The sequence below is a fragment of the Triticum aestivum genome, chromosome 2D (assembly GCF_018294505.1).
Source record: "Triticum aestivum cultivar Chinese Spring chromosome 2D, IWGSC CS RefSeq v2.1, whole genome shotgun sequence".
NCBI lineage: Eukaryota > Viridiplantae > Streptophyta > Magnoliopsida > Poales > Poaceae > Triticum > Triticum aestivum.
The window spans coordinates 443,791,217-443,801,264 of record NC_057799.1 but is presented as its reverse complement, the minus strand read 5'-3'; positions in this window follow the sequence as shown (position 1 = coordinate 443,801,264).

The following is a 10,048-nucleotide window of genomic DNA, read 5'->3' as shown; positions in this document are numbered from 1 at the left end:
ACCCTCTCAATCACCGTACCCATAAGGGTGCAGTGTTCTTCCACGATAGAAGCGCCTTGCAGCGCTTCCATTAAAGTACCCGGTGCCTCTGGATGGACAGAGGTCACCGGGGGGATAGGTGCACCTCCTTCTTTTGAAGGAGGCTGCCTGCCTAATTCCGGAGCCTTATGGGTCTCCGGAATAGTATTTGGCAGGGGGTCGAGTTGGATATGGCCCCCATCGCCAGTCTCCAGGGGGATCCGCTCCCCCAGGTTTCCAGCGGCCGAGGTTTCACCCTCCGGCGCCGCTTTGATGGCCTCTCGCGCCTCTCCCTGGCCTATGAAAGTCCTTCGGGACACCGCTTCGGTGTCATCCATGGCCTTGGGAGAGGTGGCCGTCGGCATTGAATCACTATCCATGGCCTTCGGATCCAGCGAACCCCCCGATGAGGATCGCTGGGAGCTGTCGTGGGCCGGACTGCAGCACGTGATTCAACGCATCATAATTACGAAATAAGGGAGTCGGGCATATAAGTGCATCAGAGTCTTCGAATACTTACGATCCGGCCGGGGGCTTCTCCCTGGGGCGCCACTCCGAGCTGCTGTCGGTGTCCGGCGCGGTGTCGTCCGTGAGGGAGGCTCTCCCCCTCTTGGACGCTTCGGCCTCCAGACACGTGGAGGCCGCTCTTTTCTTCCTTCCCCTCGCAGGGGGGAGTTGCTTTCTTCCTCCTCCTCCTCGTCGTCGTCGGTGGCGGGTGCGGACTGGGTCTCGGTGTCTTCGGACGTCGCGTCCGAAGTGCCCTTTTCCCACAAATTGCAGGTCCGGCTTTGGCATGGAAGGATCCGGCGAAAGAGCATCACCTGGATCACATTGACAAGCTTGATGTTCTTGTCGACCATGCTCTTTATGTGCGTCTGCAGCGCTGTCAGCTCGTCCGACGAGGCCCAGTCTAGGCCCTTCTCTAGCCAGGAGGTGAGCCGCATTGGGGCCCCGGACCTGAACTCGGGAGCCTCGGCCCAGGTGGTGTCGCGGGGATCTGTGACATAGAACCACTATTTTTGCCACCCTTTGACAGTCTCCATGAAAGTGCCTTTGGGCCATACGACGTTGGGCATCTTCCTCACCATGGCGCCTCCACACTCTGCGTGTTGGCCGTCCACCACCTTCGGCTTCACATTGAAGATCTTCAGCCACAATCCGAAGTAGGGTGAGATGCGGAGGAAGGCCTCGCACACGACAATAAATGCCGAGATGTTGAGCAAGGAGTTGGGGGCCAGATCATGAAAATCCACCCCATAGTAGAACATAAGTCCGCGGACGAATGGATGGAGTGGAAATCCCAGCCCGCGGACGAAGTGGGGGATGAACACTACCCTCTCATGGGGCTCCGGGGTAGGGACAATCTGTTCCTCGGTCGAAAGCCGGTGGGCGACCTCCTTGGCCAAATATCCGGCCTCCCGGAGCTAGGTGATGTCCTTCTCCTTGACGGCGGAGACCATCCACTTGCCCTGCGCTCCGGATCCGGACATGATCGGAGTGCTTTCTTGATGCGGAAGATATGAGGACTTGGGCGCTGTAGCTCGAGAATGGGTGGGCAGAGAGAGAAGGCATGGGTGAAAGGGGGTGAATCCTTATCCCTTTATAAAGGCAGCGAATATCAAGCACCTCCCCACTCGCCTTAAAACTCGCCTGTTTCCCAAGGGCCGCATAGACGACGTGGTTGGATTATGTCGGCGTTCTGGGAACGGGGGTCCCTAGACTTGCCTGCCTGCGGCCCATGGGGTGGCTAAGCTAGCGGGCTTGTACGGCCCACCTTCGTCAACAAAGCATCCAAGACCCTCGCGAGGGGCCAAGCCTCGCGAGGCAGACGACGCAAGACCTCCTCAGGAGTGGCCTAGCCAGGTAGGCTCATGAGGAGCGGAGATATCAAGGCGGGGCAAACCTCACAAGGCTTTCGTGACGTGAGCCATGACGATCGACACCAGGCAGGCGCCAGCGCGCGCGGCGTCCTTGTTTCCTCTTTGGTGCTAAGGAGGCAAGCGCAGGCGAGGAGTACCGAGGCATCAGGCAAAGGTTGCCATATCGGTGCAATGAGACCAAGACCAGAAGGACGGCAAGACGGAGGTCATCGTGGAGCCCAAGACGGCGTCACCACCAGAGCCTTTCGCAGGCGAAGACCACTTTTGTCAGGATAGCTTGTACTAGCTGTCCCCCTTCAAATTTGCCCGCCGTTGTTGGCTCCCTTCCCGCTCAATATTTGGGGAGAGGACCAGGGCCTATATAAGTAGAGCTAGCCACCAGAGTAGGGGGCACGAAGTAGTTCATCGAGCTCTCACCCACTAGTCCACAGAGCACAAGAACACCTCAACCTTAGGAGGCTGTTCTTCCCCTTGTACTGTTCCTCATCAGCCCAAGAGGCAATCCACCACCACCACACTGGAATAGGGTATTACACCACAACGGTGGCCCGAACCAGTATAAATATCGTGTCTTTATGTGTTGCGAGTTCGTCGAGTTCGTCCGCGAGTTCTTAATGAGCTAGGGCGTAGATCAGTAGGAGGGAAAGGCTTCACGCGCACCCCAGAGTTCAAACCTTAAGGGTTTTGCCGAAACCCCACATCCGACATTTGGCGCGCCAGGTAGGGGTGCGCCATAGCTCCCTTCTCGTCGATCCGTCGCTCTGTTGTTTCCATGGCGGACGCTCGCCGTGCTCGAGCTGAGCGCCGGGCTGCCCTCACCGCCCGCGTTGCTCAGATGGCTCCTGTCGGCGGGCCACCTTGTCGTTCTCCGTCTCCCGCCGCCAACGCTGCCACCGGCCCGGCGGGGAACGAGCAGCAGGCGTCCTTGCTGCATCCATCGGTGTGGTAGGACGGCCGCACCGCCACTCCGTCGCTGACCCCAGCCGGTTCTTCGTCTCATGCCCGCCGCGCTCCCATGGAGGTGCGGGCCGCGCTTCTCGCGGCGAACGAGCTCCTTCGCTACCGCCCAGTCGACGACCTCTACGAGGAGTGGCTCGACCGCGTCGCCGAGCTCGTCCGCGCCGCAGGGGGCTCCCCGGTGCCGTCCCTCTCTCTGCCTGACCCTCAGCCAGCCACGGGCGATGAGGCTCATGGCGCGCCTCCACCACCTCGGCCCTAAGACGGTGCCTTGGCACCATGGCGCGCGGCCCCATGGCGTGACCCACCACGCCCGGCGCCCGCGCGCGAAGAGAGAAGCTGTCAAGAAATCCCTCGACCGCGAGAAGCTGCACCAGCGCTCCCCGCACCGCCTCGTCAAGACCGTGTGCCGCCTGCAGTGGTAGTGCGTGGACCTCATCAAGACCAAGCTCCACCTCTGAGGCGGGCCCTGGCAACCACGGCCGGCTGCCGCGCCTTCACCCCCGAGCTGCGTAGCGTCGCCTGGCCAGGCAAGTTCAAGCCGGATCTGCCTCCCCACTACGACGGCACCGCCGATCCCACGGAGTTCCTGCAGCTCTACGAGCTGAGCATCGAAGCAGCCAACGGCGACGAGAAGGTCATGGCGAACTGGTTTCCCATGGCTCTCAAGGATGGTGCCCTCTCCTGGCTCCTGAACCTGCAGCACGGCTCGATCTCCTCCTGGAATGAGATGCGCGACCGCTTCGTCGCCAACTTCCAGGGCACCCGCGACTGCCCGCCGGCCGCGGGCGACCTGCGCTGCATCAAGCAGCAACCAGGAGAGACCCTCCAGAAGTACATCCAGTGCTTCAACAACACTCGCCTCAAGATCCCCAAGGTCACGGACGAGGCCATCATCTCCACATTCTCTGACGGCGTCCGTGACGTCAAGATGAAGGAGGAGCTCGCCATCCACGAGGAGCTGTGCACATCTCAGGAGCTGTTCAACCTGGCAACCAAGTGTGCAAGAGCTGAGGAGGGGCGCCTTTCCCTCCTCGAGTTGCCCGCTGAGGGAGCAGAGGAGAAGAAGGCCAAGGCCAAGGACATGAAGCGCAAGGAAGAGGCTGTGCTCGCGGTGGAGCCGGACACCAAGCGGGGCAGGGATCAGCCCGAGTCATCCAAGAAGAGCCGACCGTTCTGCGCCTTCCACAACCTGAACACCCACAACACCAGTGACTGTCAAGAGCTCAGAGCCATAAGAGAAGGACGCTTCGGTCGACGCCCCGAGCATAGCGACCGGGGCTACGGCCGTGGAGGAGGACGTGGAGGCGGACGCTGGGACGACCGTGGTCCGCGCCAGGAGTGGCGCGACAGGCCTCGTGAGGACCGCTGGCAGGACCATCCTCGCGAGGGCGCCTGGAGAGATCAGCCTCGTGAGGACCGTCCTCAGGGCAACGCCGGTCTTCCCCCGCTGCCGCCGCCACCAAGAAGGAACGACGACCACCACCAAGACGAGGGGGCTTGGGGCTTCCAGGAGCCACGCGCTATCGCCTGCATCTTGGGCGGATCTCAGGCCCCAGCCTCGCAGCGTATCTTCAAGGAGTTTGCTCGTGAAGTGAACGCAGTCCTCCCCAAGGTCGAGGCCACGCGCCCGCTCAAATGGTCCCAATGCGCCATCACTTTCAACTCGGCAGATCGGCTCAAGGGCGCAGCAACCGCTGGCGTCCTCCCAATGTTGTGCTCCCCAGTCATCAGTAATGTGCAGGTCACCAAGACCCTCATCGACGGCGGCGCAGGGCTCAACGTCCTGTCCGTCGACACGTTCGACAACCTCCAAGTGCCATATGAGCAGCTTCAGCCTACCAAGCCTTTCTCAGGAGTGACCGACGGCTGCACCACACCGATTGGGCAGGTCCGCCTGCCTGTCACCTTCAGGGAGCGCAAGAATTACCGCACCGAGCTCATCGACTTCGACGTCGCACACATCCGCCTACCGTACAACGCCATCCTCGGGTATCCAGCCCTGGCCAAGTTCATGGCAGTCACCCATCACGGCTACACTGTCCTCAAGATGACGGGAAGCGGCAGAGTCATCACGGTCCCATGTGAAGAAAGAGACGCGGTGTGCTCCCTCGAACGTGCCTTCCAAGCCGCAGCAACCGACGACCCCGACAGCAGAATTGAGGGCCCTCCGGAGGCCATCCCCAAGAAGAAGCAGCTGCATCTCGTCGGATCTCCGGAGGATGGCGTCGCAGCTGGAACCTCGTCAGGATCAGCGCCCGCGCCAGGGGCGCCTCCCTTCGTCGCATAGGAAGGCGCGCCCGGCGCCCTCCTCGGGCAGGGCTCGGGGGCTCTCTTCTGGAGGGCCTTAGACCTTGCCAACCTCACGAGGGAGGCGCTTGGGCACCACTTGGAGGCATGCTTCACGGCACGTCTCCCTCAGGAGAACACAGGGCAAGGAGTGCCCACCACTCAGGAGTTCATCACCAAGACCACTCAGGAACTGCAAGACGCAAGGGCCATGCGCAGCGGCAGCCGCTCACGAGGCGCAGCTCCCCATCCAGGCGAGGATGACGGGCTGCGCGTCTGCATTGACGTCCCAGGGCTCAATAGGGCCGCTTCTCAGGAGCGTTTCTGGCCTTCGCGTGTGGGCTGTTGTGAGGGTCCACCACACAGCTACGTTCGGATGCCCTTCGGCTTGCCGAGCGTGGAGTTAGCCTATCAGCGCAACATGCGGCGCGTCCTGGCGGCTCAGGAGGCCAGGTAACACGCCGTCCTAGAGGAAATGAAGACGGTCTCCAAGGAACCTCCCGAGCCCCCAGAGCCTCCCGAGGCTCAGGGCCCTGGTGGTTCGTGAGGAACCATCCCTTCGCGGCGCGCCTTCAGCTGCACCAACTCTCCTTCGTCTATAGAACCAGGTGACACTTTCCAAGTTCGTTCAGCTGGGAGCGCCCCTCGGGCTGCATTATTCCCAGGCCGCATGGGTCCATCCCTATGGCATGTATCCCTTTTGCTTATGTCTTTAGCTTACCTTGCTGGGGCGCCCCTCGGGCTGCATCATCCCCTAGCCGCTCGGGCCGGACCCAGTGGCGTGTATCTCCTGCATTTACATAAGCTGATTTGCCTTCCGTGCTTAACATGCCTATGGTTATCACCTGCTCGATCGCCACCCGCCACGGGTCCATTCATCCCGTGCAACTCGCTTGCGCGTTAAAGGGGGAGCTCCTGAGCATCGCGACTCAGGAGCTCTTACTGGCTCTCCAGCCCTCACCCCTGGCCTTGACCACGGCATCGCGACCTGGCATACCAGCGGCGGCTGAGCTCGCTCGAGGGCCGGGACCTGAGGATGTAGAGTGCTTGCACCTGACCGCATTGCAGGAACACACAGCAATCAAGACTCAAGACTAGGCGCAACCCGCCTTGAGGTAGGGCCTCGTGAGTCCCGCGCTGGCTCACGAGTTCCCAGATACACCTCGCAGCCCTGCCGTGCAAGCCACGTGTCAGGGCGGGGCTGTACACGCCCCGGGGGCTCCTCCCGGAGGGCCCCCCTCCCACGCACAAGTGGAAGCACCATGCTCCGCACTGGCCATTGACACTGCCGAGGAGCGGCTATGCCCGTGCACAAGCAGAAGCACTATGCTCCGCGCTGGTGATAAACAACTGAGGGCGGCTCCACGGTCGTACCAACCTCAGGGAGCCCAGAGCTCAGCGTCCGGCCTCACTGCAATGCCTCCCCTCGGGAGAGCCGCGCGAGGGGGCTGGACACGGGGGCTGCGCTCGGGTCACGCCCAAGCACACACCGCCCAAACAGGTCTCCCGGACCTGGTCGTCGCACGCCCCTCCCGAGGCCTCGGCGAGGGAAGGTATGGAGATTGTTTGCACATCAAGGGGGACTCCTGAGCATCGCGATTCAGGAGCCTAACTAGTCACGTTGCCCCTCACTCCTTGGTCCGTCCTGGTCTCCGGTCGGCCCAATGGCGGTTGACGTATGCGCGGGGCCGGGCTCTGCCGACGTAGAACATTAATCTATCCTCGCGAACTCTCTCTAGAAGCTGTTTGCGCGTCAAGGGGGACTCCTGAGCATCGCGACTCAGGAGCCTAACTGGTCACGTAGGCCCTCACTCCTTGGTCCGTCCTGGTCTCCGGTCGGCCCAATGGCGGTTGAGGTATGCGCGGGGCCGGGCTCTACCGACGCAGAACGCAAAGCAAATAGGAAGGAAATCGCAAAATCTCGAAGCAAATATTACAAACACATTGTCCTCACAATATCAAATGAAAAGTCTAAATGCCTCCATGAGGCCTGATGCATGTTGCAGGAACGAAACGGGAGAATAGCCGCAGGTCACCCCTGGACGCCGCCATCGCCTGCGGAAGGTGCTCCTTCATGGGTGATGTTGTCTTCACCTTCACCACCAGCCGCAAGATCGGCGACATCGCCGGACAAAGGGGCGGAGACAAAGCCGCGGAACATCTTCAGCAAGGCCTCCACCTGACCTTGTACGGCTGCAGCGGCGGCTCACATTGATCTTCAGCCACAGGCTCCAGCAGCTCGTAAGGCAAGCGTTGGGGTCGCAGAGGTGCAGATGGCTGAAGACGCGAGTCAATGCAGCTGAAGATAGGACGCGAGCTTCTGCCTCCGCCATGGGACCGACACCATCAACGACTTCTTCGAGCGCCTTCACCAAGAGAGGAAGCAGCCAGGCGGGGCCATCCTCATCGGTGGCCAGCGACTTCTCCAGACCATGCTCGTAGAGCATCTTCAGTGCCTTGTGAGATCTCTCCTCGAGGTCGGCAAAGGCCGCACGGTCTTCGGCCAGGACTCGCGCCTTGGCGTCAAGATCGACCTCCCTCGCCTTTACCTTCCGCTCCAGCCCTTCCAGCCGGCTGCGCTCAGCGGCCTGCGTCTTCTCCAGCTCCGCCAGCTTAGCATCACGGCTCTTGATGGCGTCCTCCCGGACCTTCACCTCCTCCTCCTTCGCTTGGCGACAGCGTGCTTCTTTGGCGCGCTCGTCGCGCAGGCTCTTCAGCTCATCCTCCAGCTCTCGGCAACGGTCGCGGGCGGCCTCGGCGTCCTTCAGTGCCGCCTCGCGATCGGCTGCAGCGTTGGCGGCACTCTGCTTCTCCTTCTTGGAAGACGCCGCGGCCTGACTCAGCGTTGCACGAACCGCCAAGTTGGAGTGAAGCCAGCCGGAAGCCAGCTCCAGGCGCCCGGCCACCAGGTGAGGGTCCGCAATCAAGAGATCTGCCTGCAACTGGGTCATCTCCAAAAGAGCACGCTCCATGACAGCAGCAGAGGCAGAAGAACCCGGGAGTGAAGGTGCAGCAGTAGGAGGAGACGACGTCACCACCAAGGCCTGGGAGGCTGCGGGTTCCGGAGCAGCCGGGACCTCTCCAGCCGAACGAGACACCGGCACTTCCGGAGCCAGCGGGGCCATGGGGGCTGATTCCACATGGTGATGTTCCTCTTGGCCCCACGAGGGCGACCGGGCTGGGAGGATGCGTGCGCTGCTGCCTCCTTTCTCTGCGGAGGAAGGCACGGCTGCCGCATCCTCCTTCCTCTTCTTCGCCGAAGGTGTCGGCCTGATCAACCAAAGGCGAGCATCAGGAAGTGACAAGTACAAGCAGGGACAAGGCGAGGCTTAAGACACTTACCGATCCACCGCGACATATTTCCGCTTGGGAAGCTTGAAGCCTGACAACATCGGGACCTGAGGAGGAGGCGTGCGGGCTCCGGCGGCGGCAGGTGGTGCGGAGGCAGGGCCGGAGCCAGCCCCAGGAGGCGTCGGGACGAAGGCGGCATCGCGAGGCACCAGCGACGACCTACCCCTTGTCAGGATGAGGGGCTGCCCCCTCTCCTCCCGGCGAGCGTCGTCCTCGGCATCGTCAGGCAGGGCGCGGAGGATCTCGGCCTTGCTCAGGGGGGAAGTCTCCCCCACCTCTTCAAGAGTCTTCTCCGAATCCTCCTCCTCCTCCCCTCCACGGGACCCGTTAGAGGACACCTCCACTGGCTCCGGTGCCGCAGGAGCTCCTGCGGGCGCCGGCGGCACCAGGCCGCGCGCGTCAAAGGTCGGCCTGGAGGCGACAAATTCCTCCCAGTCCTTGCGAAGGAACAGAGGAACGAAGGCACTAGGCGGGTACTCCTGGTTGTCCCCGACAATGAGGCGCAGGATAGCATCCAATTCGTCGCCAGGAAGGGCCCCAGGCCTCAGGCGGGTCTTGTTCCCCTCTTCTTCAAGCTCCCACAAGGGGCGCGTGCGCGCCTGGAGTGGGGCAACCCGCAACATCAAGAACTCCCTCAGGAGCATCGCCCCCGTCACCTTGGCCGCCTTCACGTTGCGCGGCTTCAAGTCAGTCGTCATCTGCCCCAACACCGACAACGCCCGCTCATCGGCAAGCTCCGCCTTGGGCCACCCCTTGTTGAGCAGGGGCGCCTCCGTCGGTAACGCCAGACGAGGATGGGCGCGCTTGGCGTCCATCATGACCCATTTGGATCAGATATTGTCGGCCCTCTTCCCGGTGCTCGAGATTGAGTTGGCCTTGCCAGATGCGACAAAGTTGGCACATCCGGAGAGTGGCCCATTGGTGACGCGAAGGAAGAAGAAGTGGCACAGGAGCGCCACAGATGGCAGCACGCCCAGGTACGCCTCGCAGTAGTAGGTGAAGATGGACAAAAGGAGGATGGAGTTGGGATGGAGGTGCAATGCCAGCAGCTCGTAGTGGTCGAGAACCTCATAAAAGAAATCGGAGAAAGGAGGAACCAACCCAACGGCGATGCTGCTCAAGAAGAAGGGGAAGAAGGTGCTCGCCTCAGGCTCCGGCTCGTCGAAGGCAAGCCGGAGCTCCGTCTTCCCCCACTCGTTGCTCTCCCCCGCCGTCAGCAGGCGCACGGGGGCGAGGCTTTTCTCTGTGACAGTGGGCGCTTCAAGAGCCGGCTCGTACCAAGTGTAACACCCACGATGCGGCTATATCTCCCACGTGTCGAGGCATGACTTAGAGGCATAACCGCATTGTGGTTTAGTCGCAAGAAAAGTCATCTTCACACAATCCCATGTAATGAACAAGAATGGGATAAAGAGTTGGCTTACAATCGCCACTTCACACAATACATAAATAAATCATACATCAATCAGAGTACACACATAGGTCCGACTACAGAACCAAAATAAAAGAAGACAACCCCAAATGCTAGATCCCCGATCGTCCCAACTGGGCTC